This window comes from Pelophylax lessonae (assembly GCF_965119305.1).
Source record: "Pelophylax lessonae genome assembly, chromosome: 9".
Taxonomy (NCBI): domain Eukaryota; kingdom Metazoa; phylum Chordata; class Amphibia; order Anura; family Ranidae; genus Pelophylax; species Pelophylax lessonae.
In genome coordinates this window covers 253,971,189-253,992,318 of record NC_138776.1, presented here as the reverse complement: position 1 = coordinate 253,992,318, position 21,130 = coordinate 253,971,189, and the positions used below count along the sequence as shown (strand labels likewise).

The following is a 21,130-nucleotide window of genomic DNA, read 5'->3' as shown; positions in this document are numbered from 1 at the left end:
TCCTTGAATGCACCACACTTCTAGCAGGCTCCTCTTACTTACTTTGCTGCCGTGTAAGGACTTAACTGCTAGTGAACCTCCAGCAGGTTTTATTTGTAAGATAAAATGTCTGCTCACCTCTTCCAGGGTTTACCTCTTTGATGCTCCTGCCATATAGTGTCTCGGCATTGTCTTCCCTGGAGGTTCCCGTGAGTCTCCGCCTAGGTTCCCACAGAGCGGTAGGTGAGCGATCTCCTTAGCAGACTATCACTGATCCCATCCGTCCTGCTGCAGGCAGTGCTCTCTCCCTCAAGAGCGGTGGGTGAGCAACCTCCTTGGCGGTCCGTCACTGACCCCGCCGGTTCTGCTGTCTGCCGAGCTTTCTCTCTCAGGAGCGGTAACTACACCCACTCCTTGGCGGTCCGTCACTGATCCCGCCGGTCCTGCTGCGTACAGTGCTCTCCCTCTCCGGGCAAGTGATTGAAGGGTGATCCGACCGTGTCACCGTCGACCCGCGCTCCACGTATAGGGCGTCTCTGAGCTACTTAGCTCTGGTGCTCATTCGGGCGGGGGAGAGAGCGCGAAGCTAGGGAGTTCACGGAGCTCTCACTCCCATGACCGCTTCCGACCACGCCCCCGGCAATTTCTTTTGGGTACAGCGCCGCACGTCCGCGCAATTGTCCGTTAAATTCACGCAGTGCCGAATCGCAAAATAGGGCCTGGTCTTTGAGCAGCCAAATCTTCCGGGGCTTAAGTGGTTCATTTTTTTATTATTTTTATATGATGGTCCTGTTGTATTTGGGGGAAAATATAGTCCTTAGAGAACTTTCCAGAGAAAGTGAGAACGTTGCCACATTTTTGCTGGTTGGAAACTGGAGTTGGAAATTTGAGTGAAAAACAGGTTTGATTGTTGGTGATTGCTTAAATTTCGTTTTTAGTTTTATTTTGGGGGGTCTTTACTTGCAGCTTTGTAGCCTTTTCTATCACTTTTTAAATAGCCTTTTTTTTTTTATTTCTTCCTTCAGTCTATTATCTACTGTAGTATAAATCAAAATAGAAATTAGGGCTGGAATTTCACTTAAAATGATTTTAAATGAAAACTGTCTAAATAGCAGATCAGGAGATATGTGGAATGCTTAATGGGTCGGTTTTTTTTGTCCTACCTGGAGGCTAGAAGGTACATATTTTACTAATTACAAGTAGTTCATGTTCATAGTTTCTAAGAAAGATGTGGCTTTTAACATTTTCGTGTACTCAACCTGTTTTTCTACTATTATATCAGCCAACCTCTTTCTCTGAAGAGTAGATCTCCACTCAAGTCTTCCAGCTGTCTACATTCTCAGCACCAACTGATCTACCATGTAAGCCTATGCTGGAATATCGTTATTATATTATTAATCCAATTATAATTATTTATAAGGAGAGAATCCTTGCTATTTAGCTTACAGGTAAAGTTTACATGACTCCCCCTTTTTTATTTTGATTCTAAATGCTGGCAAGGTTCCCCATTAGTGATGGGCCGAACACCTTAAATTGTGGAGCCTGGGAGCGATGCGACCAGCAGTGATGGCTGCACGGAACAGAGAGAGAGAGAAACTGACATTGTTCCCCTCTCTCTGTGACTGCAGAAACCAGGAGCGATGAGTATGTCGTCACTTCCGGTTCCGCCTCTTCGTTTACCTTGCCGTTGGCAGCCCGGAAAGCAGCTGATGACAATGATCGGTGTCTGATTGGCATCATTGGAGAGATTTGGGGTCTAATAGATCCCAGATCTCTCCATAAAGAGGACCTGTCACGGCCTATACTGTCACAAGGAATGTTGTTCATCCCTTGTGATAGCAATAAAGTTAACCCACAAAAAAATATTTTTTTATAAAAAAAAAAAAAGAAGTGAAAGCACCCCCACCCTCCCTTTCCCTTATGTGCAAATGCGAACGCATACATTACTCTCACACACATATGTAAATGGGGATGCACCACACATGTGAGGTATTCTCAAGAATGTCAGAGCAAGAGCAATAATTTTAGCACCAGACCTCCTGTGCAGCTCTAAACTGGTAACCTGTAAAGGCTTTTAAAGTGTCGCCTATGGAGAATTTTAGGCAACATAGTTTGCCGCCATTCCACGGGCAGACACAATTTTTTTTTTTCTGTTTTAATTTTTTTTTTTTTTTTTGAAAATGAACAACATAAAAATTCAAGTACGCATAGGAATCGCCCATGCAGAGGCTAAATCATGGTTAATTATTACAAAGAACGATAAGGAGTATAGTCATGTCAAATGAGATAAAGGGATTCTGGAATTTGGGGATGTTAATAAAAAAACTGGAAATGCAAAAATGCCATGTCCCCAAGATCTACTCACACAGTCACCTGGGGGGAGGCTCTTCTCCTGCAACCAACCCCGCCGAGCGGTGACTGCGTGAGATTAGTAAGAATAACTGAAGGAAAGAGGAAAAGAGCACAGAGAAGGAGGAAGGTGTAGGGGGGGGGGGGTGGTTCAGGCACAAAGGCACCGAGAGGAATGGTCAAACAAGGCCTGAACAGGCTGGTTGGAGGTAAGGGAACTCATAGGAGATCAAACAAGGCCTCAATAGGCTGGTTGGAGTGAAGGGAACTCATAAGAGTTCCATGGATCCCAGATCTTGAGAAACTTGCCATGTGCATCATTCACAATGCTGGACATTCCTTCATGAAGCATTATTGCGGTCAGGTGCATCTTCACCCCCTTGAAGGCTATGCTTTGGGTCTTCCATGCATGGTCTATGCCCCCTTTAGCTGAGGTAAAGAGATATGTGGCCAATTTCTGCTGTGATGCATATAGGCCGTGGATTGAACAGTGTAATAGGGCCATTCTACCATCCCTGTGGATCGTTATATGGAAAAGGGTCTGGAATAAGCCAAAAACCCTAGACCAGAATCCCATTAGTCTTGGGCAGGGCCAACACGTATGCAGGGCATCCCCCCATTGTCCATAATTACGAAAACATCTGTCACTACTCCCAGGGTAAGCGTGAGCTATTTGAGCAGGGACCCATTACCATCAGAATAGGACTTTGTATGCTGCTTCAAGTGTGTTCGTGTTAAAGGAGCATTTGGCAACAATTTTGCAAGAATTACTCCAATCCTTAATTTCTCTAGGGGCCTGAAGGTCCCGTTCCTATTGAGACATATAAGAGAGGGTTGCTGATGTTGGGTGTCCATTCAGGATGCATAGATAGCTGAGATGACAACAGGGGCCCCAGGGGCATGCTGGCATGCATGTTCAAGGAAAGTCTTTTGATATGGATAGGTGGACATGCGGCGCAGGGCACCAATTTAGTGCTTTAGTTGGAGGAAGCAGAATTGTTCCCTGGTTGGGGCGTCATGTGTCTCTTGGATGGCGTCCCAAGATGGAAAGGAACGAGAAGAAAGAAAATCTTGAACCCATGTAAAGCCATGAGAAGGCCACCAGGAAAACACCTGAGGCTCCTTTAAAGCCTCGGGAAAAAGAGGGTTGTGGGTGATGGGGAGTAGTGGCAAAAATGGAGACATCAGGTTGCTAAAATAGCTGCAGACTATGCAACTGGGCAGACGCAATTTTAAAGCGTGACATGTTAGGTATCTACAGTATTTACTCAGCGTAACAACATCTTATACATTATACAAAAAAAATGGGGTAAATATTGTTCAAATATAAAGAGACCTCTATATGTAAGATATTGGTTATGGTCACTGAGTGAAGAGCACCATATACTACTATAACACCATATACTACTATTGTTTTATGGACTGTATTACCAATATATACTTGTAGAAGATTTGATTATTACATTGTATCTTACTTGGTCCCACAGTTTTTATATCACTATAGAGTCTTATTATAATTCATTTTTCACATATATGTAAATTTATCACATTTATCAGATATTTTCACTCTTACAGCTCCTTACTTTATTATTTTTTCACTTATAAAGAGACCTCAACCTATGCCACATCCCAAATATTATTAGGATAAAAAGGTGCAGAACCCCGTTCTGCCAAAGATGGACTTTATTGGCATTAGCATGAGACCAACACACTTATAGTATAAAAGTATCAAGTATTTTATTTTACCATGTAATAATAAAACAGGATTTTAGCATGACATTGTTGTTGTGTTTTTTTGATGTCATGCTAGCATCCTGTTTTATTATTACATGTTAAAATAAAATATTTGATACTTTTATACTATAAGTGTTTGGTATCATGCCAATGCCAGTAAAGTCCATCTTTGGCACAACGGGGGTTCTGCATCTTTTTGCTCTAATAATATTCAGGAACGGGGGTTCTGCACCTTTTTGCTCTAAATATATTTGGGAACGGGGGTTCTGCACCTGTTTGGTCTAATAATATTCAGGAACGGGGGTTCTGCATCTTTTTGCTCTAATAATATTCAGGAACGGGGGTTCTGCACCTTTTTGCTCTAATAATATTTGGGAACGGGGGTTCTGCACCTGTTTGGTCTAATAATATTCAGGAACGGGGGTTCTGCATCTTTTTGCTCTAATAATATTCAGGAACGGGGGTTCTGCACCGTTTTGTTCTAATAATATTCAGGAACGGGGGTTCTGCACCTTTTTGCTCGAATAATATTTGGGAACGGGGGTTCTGCACCTGTTTGGTCTAATAATATTCAGGAACGGGGGTTCTGCACCTTTTTGCTCTAATAATATTCAGGAACGGGGGTTCTGCACCTTTTTGCTCTAATAATATTTGGGAACGGGGGTTCTGCATCTTTTTGCTCTAATAATATTCAGGAACGGGGGTTCTGCACCTTTTTGCTCTAATAATATTCGGGAACGGGGGTTCTGCACCCTTTTGTTCTAATAATATTCGGGAACGGGGGTTCTGCACCTTTTTGGTCTAATAATATTTGGGAACTGGGTTCTGCACCTTTTTGCTCTAATAATATTCGGGAACGGGGGTTCTGCACCTGTTTGGTCTAATAATATTCGGGAACGGGGGTTCTGCACCTTTTTGTTCTAATAATATTCGGGAACTGGGTTCTGCACCTTTTTGGTGTAAATATTGTATTTTTTTTTTTTAATGAACTCATTAAAATGTATTTTTTCCCAAAACAATTGCGCTTGAAAAACCACTGTGCAAAAACTGCGTAACATAAAAAAATGAATTGCAACACTCATTATTTTATTTTAGAGGGCCTCTGCTAAAAATATATATATAAATAATGTTTGGGGGTTCTAAGTAATTTTCTAGCTAAAAGAAAAGTAGATTTTTTTCATGTAGGAGCGAAGTGTCAGAATTGGCCCGGATACGAAGTGGTGCCACCATTGCTGGGGACGGAATTGAATGTCTGGTCACCGTCTTTAGGCAAAACTTACCTAACTCTTAGACCGGAGTAAATAACTTCCCCAACTGACTCCATGCTATAAAACAAAATACAAGTTTGGGCTGGAATTTCACCAAAACTGATTTTAGATTTCAACCTGTCTAACTAGAAGATCAGGAGAGACTGAATGTGGTTCTTTGTCCTACCTGGAGGCTAGTAGTTAAATATTTTCCTAAGTACATGTGGGATATGTTACGTGTTCCTAAAAAAGATGTGACTTTTACCACAAATTTTTTTTACATTTTTTAGTAATTATCTTGTTTTTCTTCTACTATATAAGCCAACCCCATTCTCTGTAGAGTAGAACTCCTGAAGTCTTCCAGCTGTCTACATTCTCAGCACCAACGAACTACCCGGTAAGCATATGCTGAAATATTGTTATTATATTATTATTCCTTTTATAATTATTTATAAGGAGAGAATCCTTGCTATTCAGCTTCCAGGTAAAGTTTACATGATTCCTCTGTTTTATTTTGATTCTAAATTCTGGCAAGGTTTCTGATAAATGAAAGGAAAATTTGGATGGCTGCACACCAAACTGAGATCCAAATGCCTTTATTCCCATACAACCATGAAGAACATGAAGAGCGCTACATATAGAAGCAAGGGAGGACCGGCTTACATGTTTCACACACGAATTGTGCTTTGTGCTTTTCATGGTCTTCATGGTTTTATGCGAATAAAGGCATTTGGATCTCAGTTTGGTGTGCAGCCATCCAAATTTTCCTTTAGGTGAGTTAACTCCAACGGCTTAATCTCTGCGACTGGACGAGTACCTTGCAGTGAGGAGATCATGCCGTTGGAGCCAGGTCACCATAGATCTTTTGAAGGTTCCTCATTAGTGATGGGCTGAACACCCCCCTCCCCCCCATATGAAAAAAATTCCTACCCAAACCGCGAACCCTATTAAAATCTATGGGACCCAAATTTGAAAAATCAAAAGTCTCCTTTTTGAAAGCATATATGCAAGTTATTGCCCATAAAGAGGGCATGGGGGCCCGGGTACTGCCCTGGGGGACATGTATCAATGCAAACATTTTTTTAAAAAATATTTTTTTTACCCACTTCAGTTCCGGAAAGATTTACCCCTATTCCTGACCAGGCCATTTTTTGCAATACGGCACTGGGTTGCTTTAATTGACAATTTCGCAGTCGTGTAACACTGTACCCAAATATAATTGTTGTTTTTTCCCTTATTAACAGAGCTTTCTTTTGGTGGTATTTGATCACATCTGCAGTTTTTTTTTTATTGCGCTATAAACAAAAAAAAAACCTACAAATTTGGGGGGAAAAAAAACAATACATTTTACTTTCTGCTATAAAACATACCCAATACAAAAATGTAATAAATCGAATTTCGTCATCAATTTAGGCTAATATGTATTCTTCTACATTTTTGTAAAAAAAAAAAAAAAAAACCAATAAGTGTTTATTGATTGGTTTGCGCAAAAGTTATCATGTCTACAAACTATGGGATAGATTTAGGGACTTCTCGTTTATTAAATTTTTTTATTAGTAAGGCCAGTGATCGGCAATTTTAAGCGGGACTTGGACATTGCGGTGGACAAATCTGACACCAAGTGACACTTTTTGGGGACCAGTGACACCAGTACAGTGATCAGTGCTAAAAATATGCACTCTCACTGTACTAATGACACTGGCAGGGAAGGGGTTACCATCGGGGGCAATCAAAGGGTTAACTGTGTTCCCTGGGAGTGTTTTCCAACTATGTGTGTGGGGGTTTAACTGGGGGAGGACAGAGATCCGTGTTCCTGCTTAGCAGAAACACAAGATCTCTGTCTTTCTTACTAGAAGAATGGTGATCTGCCTTGTGTACATAGGCAGACGGCCGTTCTGCCTCTCCCCGATCGTTCGCCATTTTTCTGGTGGACATTGGGTCCTGATTGCCTCACGCTGTGTCCAATCATAGCGGGAGCAGGGGTTATGGCAGTGCGCCCCAGAGCCCTTGAAAGAAATCATGTACAGGTGATTTTATTGATGCTTAAAGTGAAACAATAAAAATGAAAAATTCCCCCAAAGGGCCTGGTATAGATTGGGGGGACCCCCATGCTGTTTGTTTTTTTCACTTTTTTCTATATCCGGCAATGTTTTTTTTTTTTTTCGTTTAGCTGTCAGCGGGGAAGCCTGTTGACAGCTGATGACTCATCCATTGTTAAGGATGCCACAGCTGGCTTCCTGGCCCGCTCCTTAACAACCAGCTATTCACTGTTTTCTGATTGGGCAAAGCTTTGCCTAATCAGGGCTTAAAATGCACTGTGCAGCATGCAGTGCATTGTGGGGTGCTTGGCGGGTGAACATTCCACTGAGTGACCTGCAAAGTCAGGTGTTCGCCGAATGAGCGAACAGGTGATGATCCGGCTTAACTTCTGCTTGGCCCGAACTGTTGGCCCATCTCTACTATTCACTGTGAACTGATTGGGCAAAGTGCTGGTCAGGTGCATTGCTTCAACCAATGAGGGTGTAGAATGTACTGTGTAGTGCGCAGTGCATTATGGGGCACTCAGCGGGCAAAAATCAGTTGAACGACCCGCAAATTCGGGTGTTGCTGAACGGGTGATGTTTGGGCCGAACTTATACTCAGTCCGAACTGCTCTCCCATCTTTATTATTCACTGTGCCCTGATTGAGCAATGTCTTGCATCTGACCAGCGGAAATATCCCAATTGGCCCAATTGGATCAGGTGCATTGCTTCAGCCAATTGGGGTTTGTAATGTACTGTGCAGCGAAAATTTCACAATTGGCCAACCTAGAATTAAACCAGCTATTGTACATGTTTTACAATCTTAAAAGTAAGCATATTACATGTGGATCAGATAAAGTTTTATTTTTCTGTCCTGAATGGGAATTTTTTGCTTTTTACAATTTTGATGAACATTTTATTAGACTCCAATTCCTAAATATTTTGCCCTTATTAGGAAATAGTACAATAAAAAGCTAACATTCATAAATTATATTCCTTGTAAAGATGAAGTATTTTCACATAATCTCAATAGTCTCATTCTCCTTCTCTCCAAACCTGGAACAAATTATAGATTTAGAACTCAGATACAGAATACTTTATTAATCCCAAGGGGAAATTATTAAATCACAGAGACCATTATCTGGGGAGTCTTCTCATTCATACAAGAAACACCCTCTAGAAACCATTAGTTCAGTTAGTAAAGCAGATAGTTATGAAATGATTTTCAATTGAACATCCTTTAATTCTGATTGAGGACTAGAGTGGGTAGCCCAGGTGAGGCAAAAGGCATTCCATTTAGAATTGAAAGCCCTGAAAACCATAGACCAGGGGTCCTCAAACTACGGCCATCCAGCTGTTGCGGAACTACACATCCCATGAGGCATTGTTAAACTCTGACATTCCCAGACATGACTAAACATGATGGGAATTGTTGTTTCTGAACAACTGGAGGTCCATAGTTTGAAGACTCCTGCCATAGACGATGAAGATTGGAGCTTCAGTTTTTGTGAACCAGCTCCAATGCCATCTAAACTCTTCCTTTTGTGGGATTGAGGAACAAGATAGATCAAGACACCTTAATCATTCTTTTATCCATGGGTAACCAGATCCAGTAAGGTCTGGAAGGCATCAAGTAAATTCATGACATTAAAAATACTCAACCTGCCCATAATGGGTGCCAGGTGTACGATATCTTCTGTGATGGTTTAGAGCAAGAAAACATTGGACCTTTTATTGTATTGGAGCAACCATTTTATGTAAAATAATGATAAATCACCCGCGCCAGGAGACAAATACAAATATACTGGGTGTTGATACAACTAAAGATAAAGATTTTTTATATATATAAGCAGTTGCTGTGGCCTGCAAAAATAGTGAACAAAATGTAGGAAGAAAGTTACAATGTACCTTCTCCCACAACTCAACGCTTGCCAAATATAGGTGCTCTGAACTGGACACGTGCAAAAAAATGTGAGTACTTAAAAGACCAATGGCAATGGGTGCAGTGCTATCCTATAAATCACCCCTAGAGATAAAAGGTTAACTAGTAGTGTTGAGCGAACACGGACTGTATTATTCGGGTTCGTACCGAATAATTGGATTTTTGTTACCCGAACACGGACCCGAAAACTTTACTGTATGTTCGGGTTTAAAATCCGTGTTCGGTAATTGTATTTCCTGTTTTGTATGTAATGGCGCGCTTTTAATGGAGGGCTTTCAACAGCCAATCAACAAGCGTTTAACTGGTGTGTGCCATCACAGCCATGCCTACTAATGTATTAGTAGCTGTGATTGGCCATCTGAAGCATGTGACCCATGTCTTTATAAGTTCGAGAGCCACAGCGCGGCCGTCATTCTGCTGTAGTTTAGGGAGAGAGCACACATCATACGTGCTGGCTGCTGCTGATTAGGGACAGACAGTGAAAAGTTGTGCCCGAAAAGAATGCAGGGACAGGTCGGAGTGTAGGCAGGGACAGTTGTGTGTGATTTTGCTGTGTGGGGGGTGGTGCAGTGAACAATCTTTTTGCCCTCACTTGAGCCCACTGAGGAGGAGGGAGAAAAAAAAATCTATTTTTATCATTCTGTTGTGTGCAGCGTTCAGCTATATTTTACTACAGATTGCTGTTCTAATCTGCTATTTAAAAATTACAAATTTAAAGGGGATTTTTTTTTAAGAGCACTTGCCATGCTCTTAACTACATTTTGCTGCCATTTGCAGCACTCTAGCCCTTTCCATTGGTGTTTTAGAACCATTTAAGTGCCTTGACTTCAATTGGGTTCGGTGTGCGGGTAAAGTTCAGAAAAAGTCCAGGACACGGACACGGACTTTTTTTTCAAGTTCGACCGAACCCACCGAACACGGACATCCAGGTGTCCGCTCAACTCTATTAAATAGGTATGAAAACCTCTGTATGGATAAAGAGCAGTGACTATGCTATAAATAACATATAGATATCAATATATATATATATATATATATATATATATATATATATATATATACTGTATATATATATATACATAAATGGATGAATAAATAAAATAAAATATGCCACTAAGGGCCAATTGATAAAGTGCAATGACAGATAATGGCATACATGGTGTTTACAAGTGATAGTGGTGAGCAGGGAGAAGAAGGCCTGAGCCAGAGGTGGTAGAACTGAGTTCCACCAAGTTCCAGCTGAAAAAAGCCCTGCACGTGTTCAATTAAGAGCACCTATTTTAAGCAAGTGCTGTCTTTAGGGAGAAGGTACATTGTTACTTTCTTCCTACAATTTGTTAACCATTTTATGTGTACCTTACATTAGAGGACCTCATGTTATTTTTGAGTCATATTTCCAATTTTGCCTTCTTTTTCTTTCCATGAATCCAAATTATCCACAGAGCCCAAAGATGTTCACCATGAAGAAAACCCTGTTAGTCCTTTTCTTTCTTGGGATCGTCTCCTTAGCTCTCTGTGAGGAAAAGTAAGTATGTATAAGACGTTTTTTTAAAATGAAAGTATAGACTTTTAAAACGTAAATCTTTGCAGACAGCTAAACAAAGGTGAAATACATATAGGAGTGTTGTTTTATCTACCAAATAATTTACCAAATATTTTTTATGTCAGTTTGCACAGCTCTGCCACACAGCACAGGCATTGTGGCCATCTCATCAATGACTTTCATTTTACCCACTTCCATATCGAGCCTATTCTGACACTCTTCAAAATCATTTGTTTTCTAGAAAATTACTCAGAACCCCCAAAACATTTTAAATATTTTTTTTTAAGCAGAAACCCTAGGGAATAAAATGGCTTTTATTTTCTTTAGAAATGTAATTTTTGCTGCAGCAGGTTCTTTACATGCTACAGATGCACCACTTTATAGGCAGACTAAGGGGACCTCCCAGGCACTATATTTAAAGGAATTTTTCATTTTTATTGTTTTTACTTTTATTCACATGATTAAAACCAGTTGATCACGTGGTAAAGGGCCGCTGTGATTTGCCCTTTATCCCGATCTGTGATCGGTTGAGTCTGAAAGAGCGTGCCACAGAGCATGCCGCCCACGTGCCTGCAGGGGGTTCATGAGCAGCGCGATCATGGCAAATGAGCCCACCCTGTAGCCATCATTCATAGTGCTAAGTGGAGACTGGAAGAGCTACAATCATCTGTGTGGTAAAGGAAAGTGGGGGTGATGGAGGATTCCATCCCTTCCAGGTTCTTAGTTGTAAACAAATCCTTATGGGTTTGAAAAAATGATTGGATCGCACTGATCTTGGTACGATCTGAAGCTTTTAGGGCTACAGGAGGGATCCAGGGTCCCTCTCATAAAAAGAATACCTGTCACTGCCTATTTCAATCCCAGGGGGATATCTATATTCCCTGTGATAACAATAAAAGTAAAAAAAAAAAAAAAAAAAGTAAAAAATCAAAGCATCCCACCCCCCGTGCTCCTGTTTAAAGGCAAAAGCATGTGCCGGTCTTGCACGCATGCAAATAGCGATCGTCCCACACATGTTAGGTATCACTGCAAATGTCAGATTAAGGGCAGTAATTCTAGCAGAAGACTTTATGTGTAGATCTAACGTAGGAACCTGTAAAGGCTTTTCATTTAAACCTATGGATAATAAAATTGATGTTTTTGCACAGGCACGCTCAATTTGAAAGCGTGACATGTTTGATACCTATTGACTCAGCGTAACATCACCTTTTATATTTTACCAAACAAATGAGTATTATATCGTGTTTTTGTGCATTCTCAAATTCATAAAAGTATATTTTCTTCTAAAAAATCCATCCAATTATCTGGTCTAGAAGGAAATGAAAGGGCTTTTGAAAAAAATTAGCTGACTCAACAATGGCAAGATCCAATGTTCCCCTGAAGGATTTTTCAGACTTTCCACATAAACAAAATTCTTCTGGTGTATGGGCAGCTTTAGCCGTGTCCACTTACTGATGAGAAAGTTCTGTGCCATAGCATGGAACACATCAGAATGCTTCCGCTGGATATTCAATAAGGGGTTCAACTTTTTTGACATCCCACTGTGTGATATTCCTTTAGCATGTTAATGTGGTCATAGAATAGTAGTCAATGTGTCCTAAAAATTCACATTTTAGTTACCAGTGAAATATCGTTTTTATGTAATAATCAATGTCGCTTTATTTAACAATAATTGTGTCTTCTCCCAGGAGAGATGCCGATGAAGAGGAAAATGGAGGGGAAATTATAAAGAATGAAGTAAGAAGAGATCTCGCAGGAGTACTCCAATCTTTCAAGAATATAGAGAATAAGTGCAAGGCCAACAATTATCAAGGATATATTTGTTCACTTGTTAAAAAAAATAGCATGAAAAATAATTAATCTGATGTGGAATATCATTTGGCTAAATGCTAAATGTCTAATAAAAAATAAAAATGTCACAGACACTGTTTTCTTCTTTTTTATATGATGATGCTATTGTAGTTGGAGGAAATATAGTCCTTAGAAAAATTTCCAGGCAATGTAATCACTTATCAACGTTCAGTTGGATCCATCAACCCCACTGATCCGGATATATTCTCCACTTTACCCAACCAAGATAAAAGCCTACAGATTATATGAAAATATTAACACACAAGTGCAGAGCTTAAGACCTCTTAAAAAGTCCAATTAGCAAATAAAAAAAAAATATATTTTCTAGAAAAGAGTCCATAAATGTGCAAAAATGCATGCAGGAGAAGTGTTGAGAAGAATCCGCCACCGGAGGAAAGACTTCACACTGACCCTTACCCCAAAAGATGGACTAATTGTACAAGAGTATTCAATAAAGCCTAGGCCTATCTCACTCCAACTCTCCACTGCTATGGCATCAAGGATTTTCAATAAAGCAGCCTATACCGCCATATATAGACTCTCATGATAGATATGTGTAAGGATAAGCAGAAAATAACCCCATTGCGCAGTAATAATTTATTAGTAAAATCCAAAGAGGCTCTGGGCTGCTCTGTGCAAAACCAACTGAACAGAGGAGGTAAGTCTCTTTCTCTGCAGCCTGCAGTAAACATATTTTACTATGCTTCAGGTAAACTGATTGTAAAATCTCATTTAAAAAAATTAATAAAAAAAATAACAAACATGTCATACTGAGCTCCTGTGCACACGCCTATAATGCCCATAGTTCATGCCATGGGTCATGCAATTATTGACCACTTGACATCCGGAAGGTTTTACTCCCTAATCATGACCAGGGCACGCCTTGCTAGTCAGCACTGCACCACCTTAACTGGCCATTGCTCAGTCATGCAACACTGTACCCAAATTAAATGTATATATATTTTTTTCACACAAATAGAGCTTTCTTTTGGGGGTATTTGATCACCACTGGGTTTATTATTTTTTTATTATATAAATGAACAAATTCGATTTTTTTTTTATATTTTTATTGGATATGATTTATAATAGAAAGTAGAAAAAAGAAGGAAATATGTAGAAAGTAGGGAATAAAAAACATATTTTCTACATTCTGTTATAAAACATATCTGATAAAAATATCAAAAAATCGAATTTGTTCATAAATTTAAACCAAATTGTATTTTGCTACATGTCTTTGGTAAAATAAAAAAAAATCCAATGAGTTGAGAAACATGTGGGTATAGGCAGAAGGTGACGTCACCAGTACAGGGCATTGCTGCCATCACAGTTTATTACTATTGCATACATGCTGGTAGTCGGTGGCCAGGGTCCACCCTGTGTGTGGTAAGTTGATTAATGCTCCTCTTCCTAGCTCTGCTCCTATTGTACCTGTCATTAGGCACACACATGCTTGCACTCTTGCACAAAACTTTTTTTTTTCCCCTTTTATTGGTTGGACTTGATGGACTTGTGTCTTTTTTAAACCAGACTAACTGGTTGCACTGCCTTAGCATAATTAAAGCCACACAGCTCAGAAGCAACATGCAGCTGCCAATATAGAGTGAGCGTCTTGTCTTATTGTTATAAGGAACATTTAATACTTTATGTTAATTTTTTCGCAAAGGATTTGTGTGTGAGCGCTGCAGGAATTGTTTATAGTGTTAGAGCTAAATGAACCCTAAATACAGCGCTAATACCAATGCCATCAACATGTGCAACATACAGGTTCATATCAACATACACTGCTAAAAAAATGAAAGGAACACTTTTGATTCAGTTGAACTCCTGGAATATTGAACTGGTCAGGTAAGTAGCAGAGGAGGTTGGTAATCAGTGTCAGCTGCTTTGGTGTTAATGAAATTAGCAACGGGTGCACTAGATGGGCAAGACTGAGAGAACCTTCAAAACAGGAATGGTTTTTACAGGTGGAGGCCACTGGCATTTTAGTTCTCCACTCATCTTTTCTAACTGTTATTCACAAGTTTTGCATTTGGCTAGAATCAGTGTCACTACTGGTAGCATGAGGCGATACCTTGACCTTATAGAGGTTGCACAGGCAGTCCAACTCCTCCAGGATGACACATCAATATGTGACATTGCCAGGAGGTTTGCTGTGTCTCCCAGCACAGTCTGAAGAGCATGGAGGAGATTCCAAGAGACAGGCAGTTACTCTAGGAGAGATGGACAGGGCCATAGAAGGTCCTTTACTCATTAGCAGGACCGGTATCTGCTGCTTTGTGCAATGAAGAACAGGATGAGCACTGCCAGAGCCCTACAAAATGACCTCCAGCAGGCCACTGGTGTGAATGTCTCTGACCAAACAATCAGAAACAGATTTCATGAGGGTGGCTGGAGGGCCTGATGTCCTCTAGTGGACCCTGTGCTCACAGTGGAGCTCGATTGGCAATTGACATTGAACACCAGAATTGGCAGGTCCGCCACTTGCGTCCTGTGCTTTTCACAGAGCAGGTTCACCCTAAGCACATGTGACAGATGTGATAGGGTCTGGAGAAGCCGTGGAGAACATTGTGATGCCTGTAACATCATTCAGCATGACTGATTTGGTGGTGGGTCAGTGATGGTCTGGGGAGGCATATCCATGGAGGGACGCACAGACCTCTACAGGCTAGATAATGGCACCCTGACTATCATTAGGTATTGGGATGAAATCCTTGGACCCATTGTTAGACCCTATGCTGGTGCAGTGGTCCTGGGTTCCTCCTGGTGCAAGACAATGCCCGGCCTCATGTGGTGACACTATGCAGTCAGTTCCTGGAGGATGAAGGAATTTATACCATTGAATGGCCCCCACATTCACCTGACCTAAATCCAATAGAACACCTCTGGGACATTCTGTTTCGGTCCATCCGATGCCACCAGGTTGTACCTCAGTCTGTTCAGGAGCTCAGTGATGACCTGGTCCAGATCTGGGAGGAAATACCCCAGGACACCATCAGTTGTCTCATTAGGAGCATGCCCAGACCTTGTCAGGCATGCATACAAGCACGTGGAAGCTAAGAAACTACAATTATTAATTTGCTGCAAAGAAATTTCAGCAAAATGGACTAGCCTGCAGCATAATTTTTTCAGTTTTATTTTTGGGGTGTCTTTAAATTCAGCCCTCTGTAGGGTAATCATTTTAATTTCCATCGAGCGATGTGGCATCCTTTCATGCCTAACACATTACCCAGTCCACATCAGTATAGATATCCAGCATGATATTTTTCCCCATTGAGATCTGATGTGTTTTCTTTTTTTTTTTCTTTTTTTTTTATTAAAAATTTTCAGCATACAAAATTTATTGTTTCCATCCCCCCCTTAAAGGGGAGGACATAACTATGTGCATAAAACATACAACAACCTTAATTCCCCCCCCCCCCACCCTCCCACCTCTTTCCGATGGTCATTCGGTGAACCCTTCGATTTCCTTTTTGTATTCTTGCCATACTTCCCAGATCTCAACTCTACTTTCATACTCTTGTTCACCCCAGGGCCTTAGTAATTCAAATTTTCTTGTTTTCTCCACCCGCACTACCCAATCTTTAAATGACGGAGCTTCTATTTTCTTCCAGTTTAATGGAATTAAACTTTTTGCTGAATTTAGCAAGTGAGGTATTAAGGTTTTTTTTTATATTGTTTAATTGACAATGACGTCCCATGAAAGAGACATGACCATGGGACGTCAATCTTTAATTTTTGGACATTCCCACCATAAGTGTGTCATAGTACCCAATACCTTACATCCTCTCCAACATAATCTTGAGGTCTCCTGATGGTATCTCCCCACTTCATCTGGGGTTTTATACCACCTTGAGATCAATTTGTAGTTCATTTCCGCGGTACTTATATCTATCGCGGAGTTATGAACAAACCTTACACATTTATCCCACTGGACTCCCTCTCTTCGGGCGCCCAGTTCGCTCTCCCATTTCTCCACCGTTGGATGGGCTATCTGCTTAACCTCATTCAAAATTTTATAGATGTTTGAGATGTTATTCTTATTCTTTTCGGATGTGCATATTTGTTCGTATGGGTTAAACTCATTTCTGTCTCTAATTGGGTGGGGTATTGATGCCACAAAGTGCTTAAGTTGGCGATATCTCCACTCATCTAAGTTCCAAATGATTTTCTTTTTTTGAGCTCGGAGAACGTAAATATTTTCCCCCTCTCCATTATATCTTTTAGTCTGATATCTCCTTCTCCTAGCCAATTTCCATATTCTTTCCCTTCTCCCAATGCGAAAAATTTTGTGTCCTGTAGTGGAATTAATGGTGAATTATACTCTAATCTGATGTGTTTTCAAAGTGTTCCGTTATTTATTTATTTTTTGAGCAGTGTATTTCTTATTAAATGTGTAAGGGGATTACTGCACTAATGTCAAAAAACCAGCAGCCAGCACAACACCTGAACCAGTGCAAACAGTGAATAACGTAGACAACATGTGCAGCACTAAAGCACTAATACATGACTGACATATTCAATCAATAATAAACCTAATAAAGGTCACATGAATGCACAAAACAATGCGTGAACAACGTATAAATGTGATAAACAGAGTCGCAACACCATAAAGGTATAAAACAAAAATAGTTAAAAAGAAAAAAGTTCTTAGTGAAACCAAAATTCTTCAAGAATGTGCTCCAAACTGTGAATATGGACAGAATTGTTGTGACATACTCCACCACCAGTCATATAAGAAGGCTTAACGGAGTGAGTGAACCCAGTTTATCATATGCCTAGTGGGTCAACTCATATATTGGTGTATGTACACCCAGTATAACAGGGAGGGTGTTGGATGGCCTCTCACATCAGTCTCCTTCTCACTCTCATGTGGCAATCAAGGTATATATCATAGATGACTAGAGGAAAGGAAACAAAAATGCTTCACATAGTGTAAAACCATAAAGGGAAGGTATTTATTAAAAGTTCAGAACACTTACAGTTAAGTAGAATAAAAAGTGCTCTCAGTAGCCTGGACAGGACTGGACCCAACTTTGCTTAGCCAATGAGGAATGAGAGTCTTACCTTAAAATTAAGCCCTCCAGTGATGCGCTATCACTGCTGACAGGGCTTCTATCTTCACCCGGTCTTCCTTCCGGGGTTGTGGGCTCCAGCCATCTGACTGGCCGAGGTGCGGTGACGCACGGGAGTCCTGGACGGGGCACAGAGCCCTGAAGGTATGTAATACCAAAAAAGTGTAGCGCTAGATCACTGGACACACCAGTCTCTAAAACTCTAAATAAAATAAATGCAATCCAGATGAAAGTCCATGCAAAAGGCCCGTGACTGAACAGTGCTCAAACACTAAACTTCTAATGCATAAATGGAGATCCACTGTGCAGGTCCTCCGCCACATAGATTAGCCTCTCACCTCATGGGTAGACCCCTGAATCACCAGATGGGTCAACAACACTTTAGTAAATCAATAAGATGTCAAATAGGAGGATCTGACATGTATCCGACTCATCGATCCAAGAGTAGCAAGCAATCAGTCACGTCTCGTGATGCCAGTAAGTTCATGGGTAAATGCAAAGAAGTGGAAAGCAGACCTTAGCATTTACCAGATAAAACACTGTTTTATTAAAAAAGTAAAGTCTCTTACTTGTATTAGTAATATACAGCTCTCAAACAATTCCGAATCCCGGAAGACAGCGGGTGTCGTCACAGCTCCTCCCTTGCCTCCACACGTGTTACATCAGCAGTATGATGAAGTTCCTCCCCTTGGGACGTAATTAGTGTGTAGGGAGTGAGGAGTTGGATACATGTCGGATCCAAATATTTGACATCTTATTGATTTACTAAAGTTTTGTGGACCCATCTGGTGATTCAGGGGTCTACCCATGAGGTGAGAGGCGAATCTATGTGGTGGAGGACCGGCACAGTGGATCACCATTTATCCATTATTATTATTATATAGTATTTATATAGTGCCGACAGTTTACGCAGCGCTTTACAACTTGAGGGGAGACAGTACAAATACAATACACTTCAATACAGTAGGAATCAGAGGGCCCTGCTCGTTAGAGCTTATAATCTAAGAGGGAGGTCAAGAGATACAAGAGGTAATAACTGTGGGGGATGGGCTGATGGAGAAAATAAAAGTACAGTTGTTAGGTGGTTGCCAGATAGGTTTCTCTGAATGTGTTTTCAGGGATCGTCTGAAAGTAGACAAAGTAGGAGATAGTCGGACAGATGGGGGTAGAGCATTCCAGAGGATGGGAGAAGCTCGGGAGAAGTCCTGGAGGCGAGCATGGGAAGTGGTTACAAGGGAGCTAGAGAGCAGGAGGTCCTGGGAGGAACGAAGAGAACGAGTTGGTTGGTATTTTGAGACCAGATTAGTGATGTAGCTGGGCGCCAAGTTATGGATGGCTTTGTAAGTTATGGTTAGTAACTTCAATTTAATTTGTTGGTTGAGTGGCAGCCAATGGAGGGATTGGTCAAAGAGGGGTAGCAGGCAAAGAGCGGTTTGTGAGGTGGATGAGCCTGGCAGCAGCGTTCTTGATGGACTGAAGGGGGGATAGTCTTTTTAAAGGTAAGCCAATGAGAATGGAGTTGCAGTAATCGAAACGAGAGATGGCCAGGGAGTGGATTAGAAGCTTTGTGGCATCATTGGTTAGGAAGGGACGTATCTTGGAGATGTTGCGGAAGTTGAGGCGGCAAGCTTAGGACAGTGACTGGATGTGTGGCTGAAAGGATAGTTCAGAGTCCAGGATTATACCTTGGCATGGGTGAACGGGTTGATAGTTGTGCCGTTAATGTTGACAGAGAAATCTGGGGAAGAGGACCGTGGGGGAGGAAATATCATGAGCTCTGTTTTGGATTGGATCCATTAGAAGTTTAGTGTTTGAGCACTCTTCAGTCACAGGCCTTTTGCATGGACTTTCATCTGGATTGCATTCATTTTATTTAGAGTTTTAGAGACTGGTGTGTCCAGTGATCTAGCGTTGCACTTTTTGTATTACATATTTGTTTGGTCTTTTAGTATTTTGACCCTTAGTGTTCAGCTGCTATAGTGTAGGTTTTCTTTTTTTGGTTTTGCGCTGATACATTTCTTTTACATATTTACAGAGCCCTGAAGGAACAGCACGGGCATGCCGTTCCTGCAGGGTGCATGTTCGGGTGACATCACTGGTTTCTACAGAAGTATATATCGGAGAGGAGATATTTACTGTACCTACGACTTTACTACCACTTTAATAGGACCCAACTGCTACTCAAAAGTAGGCTCCTCCTCTCTCTCAATCTGCATGTTATCCAAGAAGCATAGGAGGAATAAAGGAACACATTGCATAATCCTGCTAAAATCACAAATTGATTAAAAGGAATTGCCGTTATAGGATGATAACTGAGAATTAAAGCCTGATTTAGCTCAACCTTCTCCTATAAATCTATTGATAAATTAATTCAACTCACTGTATCCATTAGAAAAATGTTTATTAGATCAAATCAAATATTAGCTATAAAATTGGTACCACCTCACACAACATACACTCATGCCAATAAAAAGCCAAATGTCCACCTCATTTATATGTATCTGACCACAGATAATACGTTCTGTAGCAGGTTTTCTAGGCATTGGGCCTGATATGGGTCTGCCATTGTTACCGGTGATACCTTCAGCCCATTTAAGCTGAATACCCAAGTGTGAGATTTGAGACAATGACCATTCCAGTATCTTTGTTTTGTTTATTTGATAATGGGGATGGGAGAAGGGAATGAGTGGGATACTCCTCTGGCTCAACTAGGTATAACTGGGACACTCTGTGGAAAAATGCCTGTTAGTGCTGTCTTAACGCCAGCTGGATGCCGACTAACGCTTACTGGCGCTTGAAAAATGCTGTCTTGCTGAATTGTGCTGTAACTTGACTTTTAACACTCTGTTTAACTCAAAAGATCCTGGACTGTAGTGAGACTTGACTCTTGACACTCTGTTTAGCTCAAAAGTCGTGTGAACAGCTCCCTCCAGCCCTTCACTGACTGAGGTAGCTCCTTCTAACTGCTTGTGCTGCTGCAACTCTCAACACTGTACACTGCACACTGTACACATTAATTCTTCAGGACCCAACCGCTAGCGTCCCCTACACTTCAGGGTCCTCTCACTAGGCACACCCTCTACACTTCAGGGTCCTCTCACTAGGCACCCCCTCTGACACTTCAGGGTCCTCTCACTAGGCACCCCCTCTGACACTTTAGGGTCACACTGGCACCCCCTTTACCGCTAGCTAGCTCCTGGATCCCTTGGACCTTCACCGAGCGGTCCCCTCTAAGCTAGGCAGACTCCCAAGGGCAGTTACAGTACTCACGAACTTGGAATGCTTTCCTGAAACTGGACCCTCTTAGCTCCACTGGTCCTCGGCACACCGGATCCTCTTTGCAGCTCAGCTCTCTGTCCCCTCAGGCAAGCCGCCTGGGACACCCGATCCT

At 41.2% G+C, this 21,130-nt stretch overlaps 2 long non-coding RNA genes across 3 annotated transcripts in view; one reads left to right on the top strand and one right to left on the bottom strand.

Annotated features, from left to right (window-relative positions):
* The window catches only part of LOC309563011, a 240,623-nt gene that overhangs the window by 124,313 nt on the left and 95,180 nt on the right, over positions 1-21,130 (bottom strand). The window lies entirely within an intron of this gene.
* On the top strand, positions 1,254-12,549 carry LOC309563013. Its single transcript, XR_014225666.1, has 3 exons — positions 1,254-1,340; positions 10,718-10,798; positions 12,505-12,549. It is a non-coding gene; the product is annotated as an uncharacterized lncRNA (long non-coding RNA).